At 41.9% G+C, this 18,371-nt stretch overlaps 1 protein-coding gene across 2 annotated transcripts in view; it reads right to left on the bottom strand.

Moving 5' to 3' along the window:
* Positions 1-18,371, bottom strand: part of LOC127579261 (fibroblast growth factor receptor 3-like) — a 228,644-nt gene that overhangs the window by 163,295 nt on the left and 46,978 nt on the right. For both annotated transcript variants that reach the window (XM_052031925.1, XM_052031932.1), the window contains exon 3: positions 1,688-1,853. The gene's annotated coding sequence lies outside the window, so the exon portion shown is untranslated. The remainder of the gene's footprint in view (positions 1-1,687; positions 1,854-18,371) is intronic.

Genomic DNA, 18,371 nt, shown 5'->3' with positions numbered 1-18,371 from the left:
AGATGCCCATCTGTAACGACACAACAAGGCCACAGGAATTGGTGCATGGGCCCCAATTATTCATTATTTATATCAATGCTTTGGCGAAGGAGTCCAAATGACATATCTCCAAATTTGTTAATGATACAAAAGTAAGTGTGATGGTGAGGAGTGAAAAAGTGTGCAAAGAAGCTTCGAGAGCTTACAAAGTAAGTGGGGCAGTTCCATGGCAGAGAGAGTACAATGTGGGAAAATGTGAGGTTATTTACTTCAGTAGAAAAACAGAAATACTAGGATTTTATTTTACATGGTGAGAGATTAGGAACCGTTCATGCTCAGAGGAAATTGGGTTTCCTTCTTCACAAATCAGTGAAAGTATCATGCAAGTGTAGCAGGCCCTTATAAAAGGTTGGCCTCTATTGTAAGGGAACTAGAGTAAAAAAAAAGGATGTCTTACTACAATATATAGGGCCTTGGTGACATTGCACCAAGAACATTTGTATAATTTTTGTCACCTTACCTTGCTTTAAAAGGATATATTTGACATAGAGGGAGTGCTGTGAAGATTCACCATACTGGTTCCTGGAATGGCAGGTCTGTCAGAGAAGGAGAGATGGAGGAGGCTCAGTCTCTATTTACTAGAGTCTAGAAGAATGACAGGAAACCTCAATGAAACTTGCGACGTACTTAGAGAGTTCCACAAGGTAGGTGCAGGAAGAACATTTTGCCTGGCTGAGGAGAATAGAACTGGGCTTCACAGTCTCAAAATATGGGGCAGGTTATTTATATCCAAAATAAGGAGAAATTTCTTCATTCCGAGGGTGGTGAATGTGTGTACTGTCATTTTCTATCCTGCAAGGCAATGGGAGCTGACATGTTCACTGCATTCAGAGAAGAGACAGAAAGATTTCTGGAGATCAAGGAATGTGAGGAGATGGCAGGAAAAAGGTTTTGAGGTGGAAGATCAGCCATCATCTTGTTGAATGGCAGGGCAGGCTTGAGGGGCCAAATGGCCTCTTGCTCCAATTTCTTATGCTCTTATACGGGTTCACTGCACCACAATACTCAGGCACTCATCCACTCACCCAATAGAATAACAAATTCAAGCAATTCTATCCCTAGATTTCAAAGAGCAGTTGATAATCTCAAAGCAGAGGTACCTCATCAACTCACTGCTCTGCAATGATGTCAGACTGTCAATCACCGTCAAAATATCCTTTTACTAACCTGTCACAATAAACCAGTACACTTGTTCTCAGCCACAGCTACCAACAAACAAAATGCTCAAACTTTTACAGCTGTTTACATGATTAGATAAAAAGATATTTTTGTAAAGAAAGGTTAAAGGATTGGGTTTCACGGAATCCTACCTCAGTCCCTGCACTGTGTGGTCTGAAATTGACTCAATGGTGCTAATCCTCCGGAGAATTCAAGAGTCAAGTGAGGGTAACCCCGACTCTGGCAATTAAATCTCTTTCTCCCACCCAGTTCTCTCCGACAGCACAACTTCCTAGCGTGCATCAGTGCTCCGGCTCTCCACTCCGCACAGAAAACTTTCTTCCAATCACCCACTGGCTGTGCTGCTGCAGTGGGGAGGATGACTGCAGAACGGACAGCTGCTGTACCGATTGCAATCCGCACCTCGCAGGTTGTGCAGGAGCCGGGATAAGGGAAAAAAAAAATTGGGGTTTTTTTGCATTGCATTTACCTTCTGATGGGACGTGCGAGGAGAACCTGTTGTCTGCACCGCACTGCCTCGAATGAACACTGTTTCTTCTTTTGTGTCAGATTTGAAGACAGCGACCGTTAAATTTCTCCCTAGCTCTGTCGATGCACTTTGCAAAGAGGGAACTTGGTATCATTGCGACATTCACCTGTCAGAAACAGCAACATTTATGCAAATAAGAGCAAAATCATGAATAAAAGAGTCAAATAGTGACAGACAGGGCGCGGGCTGCTGCGAGTGCCAATTCACTTAAAATATTTTTGTTTTATTCTTCATTTTTTCCCCTGCTTTTCTTCCCCCTCCTTCCTGATATTGCTGGGGCCTGCCAGCGCCCCTCTGCCACGCCTTGGCACCCAGTGTAGGCAGGGTGCGAGGGGTAACAACATTCTCTCCTCTGTCAACCTTTGGACATAGGTTTCTCTCAGCAGAGGTCAGTGACCACGGGTGACAAAACTGGCTGGTGTTTGACCCCAGGAGCTGAGCTAATTGTAATGGGTGTTTGCTGCTCTTGCTGATATTAAGTCAGCAATGAACTGGAGCACGTGAGATTATATCCATTTCCCCAGTGGGAATCAGGTGTCCCTATAAAACTGCTGGGTGCCTGAATTATACAGACGTTCCTGTGCATGTAAGTAATCATAACACCTGCATTCATTTTGAATCTTATTTCAAATTGTCTCAGGAAGTTTGACACAGTTGGCAAGGACGTCATTAAGTTGGAAAGGGTGCAGAAAAGGATTCACAAGGGTGCTAGGAGGACTGGTGGGCTTGAGGTATCAGGAGAGCTGGACAGGCTGGACTTTTTCCCCTGCAGCATGGGAGGTTGAGGGGTGACCTTATGGAGGTATATAAAATCATGGGGGTGTAAATAAGGTGAACGGACACAGTCTTTTTCCCCGAGTAGGGGAGTCTAAAACCAGAGAACATAGATTTAAGGTAAAGGGGAAAGATTTAAAGGGGACCTGAGAGACAACATTTGATGAGTGGTGAGTCTAAGGAATGAAATGCCAGAGGAAGCTGTAGAGGTGGGTACAATTACAACATTTAAAAGACATCTGGACGGGTACATGGATAGGAAAGGTTTAGAGGGATATGGGCCAAACAGAGGCAAATGGGACTAGCTCAGATATACAGCTTGGTTGGCATGGACGAGTTGGTCTGAAGAGCCTGTTTTCATGCTGTATGACTCTATGACAGTGATTTACAATTATATAGGGTCTATCACATCCTCAACATCCTTGCTATCCTCTGTTCCAATAACACTCCTCTTTTCAGATGCTGATGGAGCTTCCCAGCCTCTGAGTGATGTGGCTGTAGATTCAAACTACCCGCATTTATAAAGTGTTTCAAATGCAGTGTAATGTCATGGAGTCATACTGCATGGAAAGAGGTCCTTTTGTCCATCAAGTCTGTGCCATCAAGCATTCACTTACCCCACCCCCCCTCTACTCCCCCCAGTATTCTACCACTCACATACACACTAGGGGCAATTCACAGTGGCCAACTAACCTACCAATCTACCTGTCTTTGGGACATGGGAAGAAAATGGAGTACCCAGGAAGAACTCACATGGTCATAGAGAGAACGTGCAAACTCCACAGGGATTAGGACTGAACCCTATAAAATCTGAGAATGAGCAAGATAAGGGACTTGGTCAGCTGACTAAATGTTTGATCAAAGAGATAGGTCTTAGAGAGACAGACAGATTTAAGGAGGAAATTCCGGAATTTAGGGCTTGAGCTGCTCGTGATGGGGAGGGGAAAATAAGGAATGTCAAAAATATTGGAGAAGCTTAGGGAGGTCAGAGGATTATGGGGTTGCTGGAGGTTAGAAAGGTTGGATGGGCGAGGTCATGGAAAGCTGGTTGAGGAGTTTATGATCCTGTTTGAGATAGATGCAAAATGTTGTATGACATTATACGCAGAACACTGGTATTTTCTCTCTTCAACTATTATCAATAATTTTTGTTTCCTGGTCAGTATTTTCACTGCTTTTCATAGGACTTTGCATAGTGAAATGCCAGAATTGGAGAATATAACATTCATGCGAGGTTACAGCGCTGGAGAAGATAACAGAGAAAGACAGAGGGAAAGGATAATCCATGAAGGAAGTTAAAATCAAATTCAAAGCATCAGGATCAATATAATTCAACCAGATGCATGGATTACATGTAAAAGAATGGGAGAGCAAGCAGGCAGCAGAAGATCCTGAGCTCATAAAAGACGTCATTGAAATGCATGTTCTTTCTTTCATCTAACAAAGTTGCATTTAATATGGCACCACACTTGTAAATATATGGAGCCTGCCCTTCTTGGGTTTACAGGCACCTGTGGGTTACAAAGTGTCAAAAATTCTCACCACCTAACTGTATAGTTGTGTGATTCTAAAACAGTTTTGCTTCAAACTCTCATGAAACCAACAACACTGAAGATTTATTTTGCTGTCCTCAGGTAAGTTCTTTATATTCAACGAGGGTTGACAATGTTAACTTTGTTTTATTTTTGTTTCCTGACTTTCTAGGACATCCTCCTCAAAGGATAATAAAGGTATTGCAAGCTAAGTGTAATTACTACAGTTCACGAAGTTTGATCACAGGGCCAGCTTGTGATCAGTTCACAATGTGTAAGTAGCATTTGACTGACCTCAAGTTGCTTTTAAAGTTATGTTGTCCTCCCCTCATACCATTTCAGCACTAATTCTATTCTTTCACTGGATGGGGACGTCAGTGGTGAGGTGAGTGTTTGTTTTCCACCAACAATTGTGATTTGAATTGGATGACTTGCCAGGCCAGTGCAGAGCAGAGATAGTGACCATCATGACCAAAAGGGCTATCCTAGGAACACAAAGCTATGACTTTCCTCCCCTTGTGGTGTTAACTGTGACCCAGCAGCAGTATCTTGAGCCATTAGGTTGTGGATTCAAGATGATAAGAGGCATAGATCGAGTGGACAGCCAGAGACTTTTTCCCAGGGCGGAAATGGCTAACATGACAGGGCATAATTTTAAGGTGATTGGAGGAAAGTACAGGGGGGATATCAGGGGTAGGTTTTTCACGCAGAGAGTGGTGGGTGCGTGGAATGCACTGCCAGGGGTGCTGGTAGAGGCAGTTACATTAGGGACATTTAAGAGACTCTTAGATAGGCACATGAATGATAGAAAAATGGAGGGGTATGTGGGAGGGAACGGTTAGATTGGTCTTAGAGTAGGCTAAAAGGTCGGCACAACATCGTGGGCCAAAGGGCCTGTACTGTGCTGTAATGTTCTATGTAAAACTTCTATGTAGAATTCAACCATATTGGAGTGTTTGGAGTCACAAACAAGCCTGCCCAGGTACACATGCATGATTTTCCTGATAATCAGGTTAGAACAATATTGGTCACAATTCCAATTCTTGCTTTACATTTCAAATGCAAATAACCACTTAAGTTTAACTTCCTTAAGTGTCCTGGTAGGATTCAAATATATCTCTGGGTCATTAGTCCAGGCACTCGGATGCTGGTGCATTATCTTAACCACTGTGTAATGATGCCTCTAACATCATGACCAATAGGTCGATCCTAAGAACACAAAGCTATGACTTTCCTCCCCTTGTGGTGTTAACTGTGACCCAGCAGCAGTACCTTGAGCCAGTAGGTTGTGGGTTCAAGCCCCACGCCAGAGACCCGATCACAAATTCTAAGCTGACACTTTAGAGGAATGCTATATTGTTGGAGGTGTCCTTTTTCAGAGAAGGTATTAATCCAAGGCATGGCCTACCCTTATAGATAGCAGGAGTTACCTTGGTAATTTGGCAGTATATTTTCCTCATATATCATCACTAAAACTAATTATCAAACTGTGCTTATTGCAATGTGCTTTGATAGAAACTGTTCTGGAATTATGTTTCCAGTGGCCAGACTTTAGAAGTAAAGAAAAAAGATTTTGTCTTTTAAATATAGTGCCTTTAATTTCATTTTTGAAGTATTTTATAATCAATAAAATACCTCTGAACTGTGGCAAGAATTATACTGTAGAAAATGAAGAGCTGCTTTTCACATAGCAAGGACCACACACAGCAAAGTGATACCAAGCGATAATTAGTTACGTTGACTGAGAGTTAAATATTAGGCAAAACACTGGGGCAACGTACACGTTCTTCAAAATGGTGCCATAGTATCCTTTTAGTCTACCTGAGAGAGCACTTGGGACCTAAGGTTAACAGTGCATCCAAAAGGCAGGAGCTTTGACAGTGGAGCACTCCCTCGGTGCTGTCAGCCTGGCTTTGTGCTTTGGGTCTCTTAAATGAACAGATGTACCTAAGTGGTTGCAAATGCTTTAGGGCATCATATGGTCAGAACAGTTCCAGAATAAATGCAAGTTATTTAATTCTTTGCTGTAATTTACAGCTCGTTTTTTCCCTTTAAAACAGAATTTCTTTGTTTAAGTCTCAGAGTGCATCATGCTGCTTTCAAGGCCAGCAATTATTTGTTATCTTTATTTCCCCCAAAGAAGGTAGTGAATCATTTTCTTGTACCAGTGCTGCTTATCAAGGTAACTCCTGCACACTCGTGGGTGGGGAATTCCAGAACTTGACCAAAACTATGGAAGGAATGGCAATATATGTCCAAACAGGGAAGGTGTGACACACAAGATGCTGAAGAACTCAACTGGTCAGGCAGCATCCATGGAGGGAAATGGACAGTCAACATTTCAGGTAGAGACCCTTCATTTGGACTGAAAGATAGAGAGGAGACAGCCAGTATAAAAAGGTGAGGGGAAGGGGTGCAGCAAGATCCTGCAAGGATAGGTAGATCGAGGTGAGGAGGGGTGATCAGATGGAGGAGGGGAGAGTGGAAATAGCGACAGAGGCTGGGAGGTAATAGGTGGACGAGGTGAAATCTGATAGGAGAGGAGTGTGGAGCATGGGATCAAGTGAGAGAGGTGGGGAGGGTAGCTGGCAACTGTGGGGGAGGGGAACCAGTGGGAGGAGTGTGGGGGTCATGGGCAGATGGAGTGGGTGGAGGAGGGGAAAGAAACAAGGTGTGTGTGACTCAGAAAGAACCTTGGAGTTGTTGGTCTTCCAATTCTCCTGCTTCTCATTAGATCTCTTTATTAATCACATGTACATCGAAACACACAGTGAAATACATCCTTTGCACTGAGTGTTCTGGGGGCAGCCCGGGGGTGTTGCCATGCTTCCAGCGCCAACATAGCATGCCCACAACTCCCTAACCCTTACCGTGCATACTCTAGTTGATAGAGGTTAAGGTTTTGAAAGTTTTATCTGAGAAACTTTGGTTACGTAGCAGGTATTTTTGCAGGGAAATCTGAATTGATGGACTTGACTCTTGAATGTAAAAATGCCTTGAAGTAGTTGGCCCCTATGACCATAGAACCCACAAGAAACAAACTTGGGACCTTGAGTTTAGTTGGCACTGAGCAAAAGCTGGCCATCACTAATAAAGGACTGTCACATTCTAAATGTAAACATTTGAAAAGAAGGAAAAGGAAGTGCTGCAATTACAGAATTCTTGCAACTTAATTTATGGATGTACCAAACACTTCATTGCATTTAAGGCAAAAAAAATGCAATGATTATGGCACTGAGTGATTCCAAAAGAGATAAAGGAAATGTGGACAGAAATGGAACAAGATTTTTTTTCTAGTGGGGCCTTGGGTATGCTTCAATCCAGCAAATATTAACCATTCATTTTGTTAACTTTATCTTGGGGCTTTTTCAGTATTTTGGAATCTTTTGTCATGTTGCCTTTCCACCAAAATTAATTTTCACGGAAGAGAGATGTAGAAACATAAATCAAGCAGTGCGTAAGCTACAACCCAGTCCTGCACGATTTTCTGCCACATGGTAAATTTAACCCTACATTTTAATTGCAAACCAATAACTTTTGTGACACATGCAGCCAATGAAACTCATTGACATTACGTTCAATACTTGTTTACTGTTCTCCTTATCCCTTTCTGGGGGACCAGGTCAAATGAAGGTGACTTTTGCATGGGTGGAGGTGAGGGTGGATTAATTAGATTTAGAATATATTCTGACTTGAACTTTTTCAAATACACAAGTATTTTGTATGTAAACAGTTTCAATAAGCTTAAAAATAACTCAAGATCAGTGCTACAAACAGTTTTGATGAAGCATCACACCCAAATAAGTTTCTTCTCCTTTTACTTTCCAAAGCAAAAAAGGAAATATTTTCCAGTTTAAAAACTTCTAAATATGAGGTTAGAAACTGCATATAAAATAGCTACGTTTTTAAAGGGAATACAGAATAAAGATCAGACGCAGGTGATAATAGAGCAAAATATTGGCTGAGTTTGTCTTGCAGTTCAATGTTAGCAGAATACAAATATGGAGTCATAGAGCACTACAGCACAGAAACAGGCCTTTCGGCCCATCTAGTCCATGCTAACCTGATTTTCTGTCTAGTCCCCTCTACCTGCACCCGTACCATATCCCTCCAAACCCCTCCAATCCATGTACCTATCCAAACTTCTCTTAAGTGTCACAATTGAACCCGCATCCACCGCTTCCACTGGCAGCTCATTCCACACTCGTGCTACCCTCTAAGTGAAGAAGATCCCCCTCGGATTCCCATTAAATATTTCACCTTTCACCCTAAACCTATGGCCTCTAGTTCTAGTCTCACCCAACCTGAGGGGAAAAGGCCTGCATGCATTCACCCTATCTATACCCCTCATAATCAGCATAAATATCAGCAGTGCTTTTTACCAATAATTCACCAGCAATTTTTCACATTTAAATTTCTGTTTAGAAAAAAAATTACAAGCATAAAATATAATACCAAATTAGTCTTAGAATATTTTGGTACCTAGAGAATTCAAACTTTAGATAGCTACCTTTTTATTTAAAAGTTTAATCTGGTAATTCATGTCAGTGAAATAATGTGCATGTCTCTTCTTTCATAACCCATTAAAACCCTTTGTAGCAGAGTAATTTTTGACTGTTCTACATTTGTAAACTTTGCAAACCTGCACTCTTGAGCATCCACTTGGAATTATCTTTATTTAGTGGGGCTAATTTGCTCCATTCATTATCTATCCTTGCAATTAATGAACCAAAACACTTTTCTCATTAACATATGTGAAACGAATGATTATTAGAGGTTCAATAATGAATGGTGCAGTTCCAACCATCTGAGATTGAAGTTTTATCCAAGATTTAATTAATTTTAATCGTTAATTAGGACTGAAGAGACTGAGTTTTGCAACATTGGTTAGGAAGATAAATGTCATTACTTCCTACGATCTACAACAATTGGATAACATTCAGTACCAAGTCTAATTCAGGCAGACCATGGTGACCTCTGACCTCAATCATCTTAGTCATAGAGTCACAGAAAGTTAGAGCACAGAAGGAAGCCATTCAGCTTGTTGTAAACATGTCGGCTTCTAGTGGTTATGAGGCACTTTTTAGGTCTGCTGAGGGTTTCTGCCACAACTCTTTCAAGCAGTGAGCTCCAGATCCTCACCATTAGTGGAAAAAAAACCTTCTATGTCCCACTAGTCCTTCCACCAATTACTTTAAATCCATGACCCCTAGTTATTGTCACCTCTACTAAGGAAAATAAATCATCCCTCTTCACCTCGTTTAGGCCTCATAAATTGCTGCACCATCTTTGGTGCTTTCACAATTGTAGATTGGTGACCAGAAATGTGCCCTATACTTGGAGTAACTAATGCTTGTACATTTCCAGCATGACCTCCCTGCTCTATTATCCCATGATCAATAAAAGCAATGTTCTGCTTCACCCTGTTTCATTCCACATATTGTCCATCCCTCTAATTTATGTCTCTATTAGTTAATGTGTCTCACTGTTGAACATAGGACATTACAGCACAGTACAGTACAGGCCCTTTGGCCCAAGATGTTGTGTCAACATTTTATCCTGCTCTATTATCTATCTAACCCTTCCCTCCTACATAGCCCCCCATTTCTCTATCATTCATATGTCTATCTAAGATTCTCTTAAATGTCCCTAATGTATCTGCCCCCACAACCTCTGCCAGCAGTGCATTCCATGCATCCACCACGCTCTGTGTAAAAAAAACTTACCTCTGACATCCCCCTTATACCTTCCTCCAATCGCCTTTAAAATTATGTCCCCTCGTGTTAGCCATTATCGCACTGGGAAAAAGTCTCTGACTGTCCACTCGATCTATGCCTCTTATCATCTTGTACACCTCTATCAAGTCTCCTCTCATCCTCTTCCTCTCCAAAGAAAAAAGCCCTAGCTCACTCAACCTATCCTCATAAGACATGCTCTCCAATCCAGGCAGCATCCTGATAAATCTCCTCTACACCCTCTCTAAAGCTTCCACATCCTTCCTATAATGAGCAACCAGAACTGAACACAATACTCCAAGTATGGTCTAACCAGAGTTCTATAGAGCTGCAACATTACCTGGCAGCTCTTGAACTCAATACCCCGATTAACGAAGGCCAACACACCATACACCTTCTTAACAACCCTATCGACCTGCGTGGCAAACTTGAGGGATCTATGGACGTGGACCCCAAGACACCTCTGTTTCTCCACACTGCTAAGAGTCCTGCCATTACCCTTATATTCTGCCTTCAAATTCGATCTTCCAAAGTGTATCACTTCACACTTTTCCAGGTTGAATTGCAGGAAACATTGCAGCCAATTTGCACACAGCAAGTTCCAAGCGAAAGCAATATGATCAAGATCTGATGATCTTTATTTTGAGTGATTTGAGTGAGGGGTAAATATTACCCAGGACACCAGGGATAACTCCTCTGCTTCCTTTTGATGTATGCCATGGAATCATTCACATCTAACCATATGACACTTAGGTTAAGGTTTCATTCAGAAGACTTTAGCTTTACTCATGTGTTGCACTGAAATTTAATCTAGATTTTTGTACTTGAGTCACTGCAGTGGGACTTGAACAACAAATGTCTTGGGTCAGAGTTAAGAGTATTACCAATCATGACACATGGCTGATATGTGGCTGATGATTATGCCCCTCATTCAGCTCCCTCACACTACCCTTTGTCACCTCCCCTTCACGCCCAGCATTTCCAAGCGTCACTCACTTTGGAAATGCAGGCTTGAGATAACGCAATTAGCTCCCACCTTAACAGACTTGAGCTTTATTTGCATTCATCCAGGACAGTCATGCTGTTTTCAAAACTTGCATCTATTAAACTAAACAGAATTACTTTGTAGTTTTTATTTGTCTTCCAGGAGCTCATTTACATTAATGAAGCATCTGGAAAGTATTTGGTTTTTATGATTGGCTGACCTTTGTGTAATACTGTAGCTACATGCTGTAAATGTCCCGTGTCACATTTCCTTTGCTACATATGGATCTCGAAAATGATCCCCAGCAGTGTTGGGCATTGCAGTGTAATGTTTCACACACCTACAACATGGACTTAAACACTAGCACTTTGTGCTCTCCACCACACAAAGCCCTGCTAGTCAAATATATTAGGAGTAAATGCTCTGTTACTATGTTATTCATGCTTATTCCTCTGGGGGAAGCTTTACACTCAAGTCAAAACATTTAATTCATGGCACGGGCCATGTCACTGCAACGGCTTTTGTAGTGTACTTTTCAATCGACACTAGAGTAGTCAGTATTATGTCTTTCTGGCCTCCCAGGCTTGTTTTCCAATGCTCTCTCAAGAACACCATTAAGTTCTACAAGTATTGCTCTACCAAGAGCTGGAACATTCACAATGCCCAGGCTAGTTAGGTATCCTGGGGTGCTTTACCAGACCATTCTTTCACTATTTTTCTACTAAGACAGATGATCATTTTTTTCAAAATCCAAAGCCAACTGACATTTTTATTGTGATCTTTACATTCAAAGAAGTGCTTTGTTGGTATACACAATAAGCAATGACATGACATCCGAGAGGGTGAAGTAGGAGGAAGACCAGGTAATAGCAGTTAGCGTTACGCTATTACAGCGCCAGAGACCCAGGTTCAATTCCGGCCACTGTCTGTAAGGAGGTTGTACGTTCTCCCCGTGTCTGTGTGGGTTTCCACTGGGTGCTCTGGTTTCCTCCCACATTCCAAAGACGTACAGGTTAGGAAGTTGTGGGCATGCTATGTTGGTGCCAGAAGCATGGCGACACTTGCAGGCTGCCCCAGAATGCTCTACGCAAAAGATGCATTTCACTGTATGTTTCGATGTACATGTGACTAATAAAGAAACCTTATCTCAGGTTGTTGAAGGCAGGAAGTGTGCTGATAAAAGTTAGACTGGAGGGTGGAAAATAAAACTAGGGAGAGTCAAAGTCATTGAAGGATTACAGAATGAGAACCTTAGAGGAGTGTGACTCTATTCGAGGCCTCAAGCCATTTTACTATGTCAGAGGCATTACATTATGTAGATATTTGATTCCCCAGAGCATGGAGGACCAGTGTTGAAGATTAGTGTCATGTGGGTATGGGCTTCATGGGAAAAATCTTGTGATGTGAAGAAGAGATGGTGGGTAGAAGGAGCATGGGAGATCCCACAACTCATCAGTGACCACGACGCGCACGGATTCTTCAGCACTGTCAGTCCAAATACTCCATCAGGAGCTGAGGATGAAGGGGAGCCTATCAGGGACAGAGGGATAATTAACCTTTGCTGGAAGCTCACGTTGAAGACTTTTTCTGTTCTTAAATGGAGTGTCTTTGACTCCAACCTATCACAAACCACCCATTCCAAGTACCCTGCCACCCCAGGCTGACAAGAAGTTGAAAATGTCAGAGAAGCTGTAATTGTGACTATCTTCAAGAAAGGAGACAAATCCAACTGCACAATCACAGAGAGGCCTCTCTGCTTTTTACCACAGAAAAAACAAAAGTCCATAAGATATAGGAACAGAATCGGGTCATTCAGCCCATCGAGCCTGCTCCGCCATTCAATCATGGCTGATTTCTTTTTCAACCCTATTTTCCCACCTTCTCCCCATAACCCTTAACCTCCTTACTAATCAACACAAAGCTTACTTTACTATCACAAGGTCCTCCCCAACCGCCTCCTCCCTGTGGCTGAAGAGCTGTTCCCCAAATTGCAGTGAGGATTCCATCCAACAAGAAGCACAGTGCATTTGACCTTCAATGCACGAGAACTCCAAGAGAAATGGGGGAAGCAGTATCAACCATTGTACAAAGGCATATTTTGATCTTACAAAAGCCTGTGACAACTGACAGGGACTATGGAGAATGCTTCTCTAATTTAGCTCATCAGCTACATGACGGAGAGGAAAATGTGATGCTAACCAATGGGTCCACCACAGATCCAAACTCAGTGATCTGATGCTCAGGCTCTGCCATTGCTCCAACAATTTTTCTTGGTCTTTCTCACCGCAGTATTGCATATCATCTCCAACAACCTACTCGCTGGAATGGAACTAATCTACAGGACAAATGAGAAACTGTTCAATCTACTTTGCCTCCACTCCAGAACCAAGGGCATTCCAACCTGTTTACTGTGCTGAGGTGCACAGACAATCCTTGCATATGTTCACGTTCGAGCTCCAAGTCATCATCGACTTGTTCACTGAAACATATGAAAGAATGGTCCTTGTGCAATGGGCAAAACAAAGGCCCTCTTTGGTGAAATCCTGGGAATTTTGAAGCATTTCTGATATCTTGAAGCCACCTCTCAACAAAGGCAGACCTTGATGAAATTCAGCATGCCCTCTGTGAGCCAGTATAGCCTTTGATTAACTGAGGAAAAGAATGTTTAAAATTGAAGACTTGAGACCTGGCATAGAGCTTATGGTATACCCTTATGGTGATCCCTACTCTTCTATATGCTTCTGAGAAATGGGATACCTGCAGGAGACTCCTCAAAGCAAGTACCTCTGCGTAGTCCATTAAATCCATTGGGAGGACAAGTGAACCAACATTAGCGTCCACTCCGAGGACAAAATGACCATCATTGAGGCCTTAGTTACGCTTTGTTGGCAATGTTGGGCAGGCAACTACATTGTTTGAATGCCCAACACCAGACTCCTGGAACAGACATTCTTTTCTGAATTCTGACATGGGAAAAAAAATTATCAGGCAGGACAGGTGAAAAGATTCAAGGGTGTGTTCAAAGCCTCCTGGGAACCCCTGGCAATTGACCATTCAATGTGAAGGAGTATTTGGGATGGTATTGAGAATATTGAAGTCATGAACTGGGAGCACACACAAACCCAATGTAAGTGCAGGAGTGCACCACCTCACATACCACCCCATCTGTCCATCCCATCAGACACCTCCTGCTCAATCTGTGCAAGAGTCTGCTGCAGCCTCATTAATCAGCTCACAACCCACAGTCGATGACTCTTCGAGAATTAGAACAGGTGTAAGTTATCTTTGATCCCACATTTGGATACTGTGCAGTGGAGGGTGTTTGGTATAGCTTTTCCTCTGTGGTTCAAGGCTCTTTTCATTCAGATCACTTCATTCTTATGATCCAGTGACCGTTTAGCTCTTCTTAATGCTCATGACTATCTCATTTTTTAAATACAGATGTATTACACCAACCTCAGTTTGGGGATATAATCTCAAGGACACTTGATGTGAGCACATCGTATTAGGAAACAGCACAGCCCATTGCTATAAAACTAAATTACCCTGTTCTCTAGACACTTACAGATGTGAGTACTGTTCACCTCACCATGGTCATTCAAAGTATGTAAGTTAGCTTGACAGCATGACGTCACAGAGAGGAAGTTATGTTCACGAAGGAAAGATTTTGGGTACTGGGGCTATTTCTACTACAGCAGAGGAGGAATAAATGAAGATTTTATTTTAAGTTATGGAGGGTGTTTATGAAATGAACAGGGAAACGTTGTTTCCCCTATTTGGGAGTCGGTGGAGTGGCATGTTGGGGTCCTTGAGAATCAGGAATTAAAGGTTGTTAGATAGCTGGAGGATCTTGCACTGAGCAGTTTCAAGAGACTGAGGTGGGTTGGACTGGAGTCACCACGACTTAACTTACAGTTAAGAATGATCTCCAACTTTTTTTAGTATCTATATCAGTGTCTGTGACTCCATTAAGAAGGAATGTTCCTGTAATCTAGAGTTGGAAGTAATTATTTTTATTGGCAAGCACCTCATAGGTTTTCAGACCACAAATGCCTAAAGCTGTGAATGAAGCGCCATCCATTCTAAATGCATATACTCACAGAACGGGTTCAGAGTTATAGCAACAAGATTAGACTTCATAATCTTTGTGGTCATATTCAGGTCTGCCTGGTAACTTTAGACAGAAGATTTGCTGTGCAACTCAAAGACTGGAACCAAATCGAAAACCACAAACCCCTCAAGCTGGCCTGCTTCACATTTGTTTATAAGTATCTCAATTGTTATGTCAAATGCAACCATTTATGATATTTGAAAGCCTATCCCCTTTCCGATATTCTTACAGCACAGGGCAAGGCCATTCAGTCCATTGCTGCTGCTGCTGGCTCTGGCAAAAACTGATCCAATTGGATCCATTCTCCCTGCTCTTTCAACATGTCTCTGCAATTGTTTCCTTATCTACTATATATCCAATTGCTTGTTAAAATGATTTAATCTGCTCTGACTGTCCATCAGTCCATGCATTCCAGATCACAGTAATTTGTTACATGCTGAATTTTATTTCATTTCTCTGCTATTTCTTATGACTTAAATCTTTGGACACTGGCCCTCCTGTTGATGGAGACAGGTTCTCCTCATTCACCCGATCCTAATACCTCATAACTTTGAGCACCTCTAACAACGTCCTTTGACCTGTAACCTTGTCAGCTCTATGAACAATCCCACTTCCTGTTGTTTTTCCTTTTTGTCATCACTTTGGAAAATCTCCTCTGTCCCCTTCCAGAGTCTGGATAACCTGTCTGTCATTTGTTACCAAGAATTGGACACAAGACACTGTTTAGGCTGAACTAATGATTTATGGAAGCATGACTTCCTTGTTGTTTAATTTTGGGCTTTTATTTATTCACTGTTTACAAGCCCTTGTTTTGTGTCATCTGCAATCTAAGATGAGGAGAAATTGACTGAGAGGAGGAAAAACTTTTCCACGCAGAGGGTGGTGATCCTTGGACTTCTCTACCCTGGAGGTCTGCTGAGGCTTAGTCACTGAGGGCATTCAAAACAGAGATCGATAGACAGTAAGGGAATCAAGGGATATGGGGAGAGAGCAGGAAAATGGCATTAAGTTAGAAGATCAGCTGTGATCTTGATCAATGGCAGAGCATGCTCAAAGGGCAATGACCCACTCCTGTTCTTAATTAAGTTTTGTAAAGCCAAATATCCTGTTTGTTTTAGTAAATTCATCATCATTCTGCCATTCTCAAAGATTTGACTTTGTGAACCTTCAGGATTTTCTGCTCCTGTGTCCCCATTTATTGTCAATCCTCATTTTTCCTTATAAGATGAATCATTTCATAAATGTTTCTATTAAATTTTCATCTGCAATATATTCAGAATTCCACTGAAGTCTTCTGATATCTTCCTCATTGTTTATTATGTCCAAGTTTTGTGTCATCTGCAAACTTTGAAATTTTCCCTTTGTACCCACGTCCAAATCATCAGTTTATATCAAAAAGAGCAGCGTTCCAAATGTCAACTGCTAAGGGACACCATTGTGTAATTCCCTCCATTCTGAGGACCACCATCTTCTGCTTTCTGTTGTTTGGCTGATTTTGCATCCCTGCCTGGGGCTTGATTTTTTTGATTATTAATTTTGTTTCTGCTCAGGAAATTTTTTGGTCTTTGGTCAACAAAATCAGGCATCAGAAAGCTCACCTACAAGATATATTAACTTTCAATCCCTATAAAGTGCAACTAGATCAAATTTGATAATGAATACAAATACAGATAGGTTCAATTATTTATTTGCTGAATTCTTCATTTTTCTTTATGTCAGTGAACGGTCTTTGTACTTCCCCACGACCACCTGGGCTTCTAGTCCCCCAGCCTTTTCCACCACCCTCATGCTACTGATCAGAACTTTCACCAAATGTGATTGGCCAGCAGTCCACAGAAGCATTTTGAAAGGCACGTGGATCATTCTTAGATAAAGATAAATTTAAATGCAAAAGCAGTGTGTTTGACATTTATTACCAGCAGGTGAAAAAGAATGAGTTCCAGCTGAGACTTATAGGTGTTCCTTGTTTCAAGCCAAAACAATTCAAGTTGTGATCATAGCTTACAAACAGCAAGATGGCAATGTTGTCAGAGGGCAATCATTGCAGGCTAGAGCTATGCTGTTGGAGCACCTCAAGAACTTGTCTTTGGTCCCACTGACCTGTGGGTTAACTGAACCTCACAAGTAATACAGTGGCAACGCGAGTAGAGCCGAGACTGGGACCGGGACTGCTGGTGAATGGGTGATCTCTGAACATGTTTACTCTCTACCACATCCAAGTTAGGAACATCACAGAATTCTCATCTCTCGACTGGAGGGCTGTAGCCACAAAACCACTTCTGTCATTTCCATTTTTCATTCCCTTCCCACTGGATTTAGTATCGAATCATTTAGGAAATCTAAATATAACAAAACCTATTCAACATGGGTTTATGAAACACAAATCTTGTTTAACACATTTGCTTGAATTGTCTTAGGATGTAAGAGGGAGAGTCGATAGAGAGGAACCTGTAGATGTAGAGTATTTAGATTTCCAAAGGCATTTGACAAGGTGCTAAAAGGAGACTGATACATAAATTAAAAGCCCACAGCATTGGAGGAAGTGTGTTAGAATGGATTGAACCCTGGCTGCCTCAGAGTTGGAATAACCAGGTCCTTTGCAGACTGGAAGGAGGTAGCTAGTGGAGTACTGTAGGGAACAGTTCTTGGCCCACAATTGTCCACTATTTACATTAATGACCTGGAAGGAACACTATACAAGGTTTTCAAATTTGCCAGGTTCGAGTGGCAGGTTGTGAAAAGAATACTGTGATTCTGCAAAAGGGTAGAGATAGACTGAATGAGTGGGCAAAAGACTGGCAAATGGAGCTTAATGTGAAGTCATGCACTTCGGTAAGTGAATCTAAGGGCAGATTATTATGGAGAGGGACTGCAAGTGATGTATAGAGGGATCTAGGTGTTCTAGTTCCTGAATCACAAAAAGCTAACAGGCAGGTCCAACAGGTAGTTAAGAAGGCAAACAGCATTTTGGCCTCCATTGCAAAGGGATTGGTGTTTAAGAATAGGGAGGTTCAGTTGCATTTGTGCAGGGTGTTGCTGAGTCCTCACCTAGAATATACTGTATGATTTTGGTTCCTTTACCTAAAAATATAGTAATACTGGAGACAGTACAAAGGGGATTCACCAGGCTAATTCCTGTGATGAGAGGGTTGTCTCACCAAGAGAGGCTAAATAGTTTGGGCTCATATACCTTTGAGTTTAGAAGAATAAGAGGTGACATTCAAACATACAAGTTCCTAAGGGGGCTTTACATGGTAGATGTCGGGATGTTTTCACTAGTGGGAGTGTCTCAAACAAGGGGACATAAATACTAGATAAGGGGCTGGTCAGTTAAAACTGAGGTACATAGACATTTCTTCTCAGTGGGTGGTGAACCTCTGGAATTCATTGCCCCCACAGGTGATGGAAGCTGGATCATTAATAGTATTTTAAGTGGAGGTGGTTAAATATTTGATAGATCAAGGAATAGAGGGGTATGGAGAAATGG

Source organism: Pristis pectinata, chromosome 2 (genome assembly GCF_009764475.1).
Source record: "Pristis pectinata isolate sPriPec2 chromosome 2, sPriPec2.1.pri, whole genome shotgun sequence".
Classification (NCBI taxonomy): Eukaryota; Metazoa; Chordata; class Chondrichthyes; order Rhinopristiformes; family Pristidae; genus Pristis; species Pristis pectinata.
The sequence above is the reverse complement of the archived record's forward strand: the minus strand, read 5'-3'. Positions and strand labels throughout refer to the sequence as shown.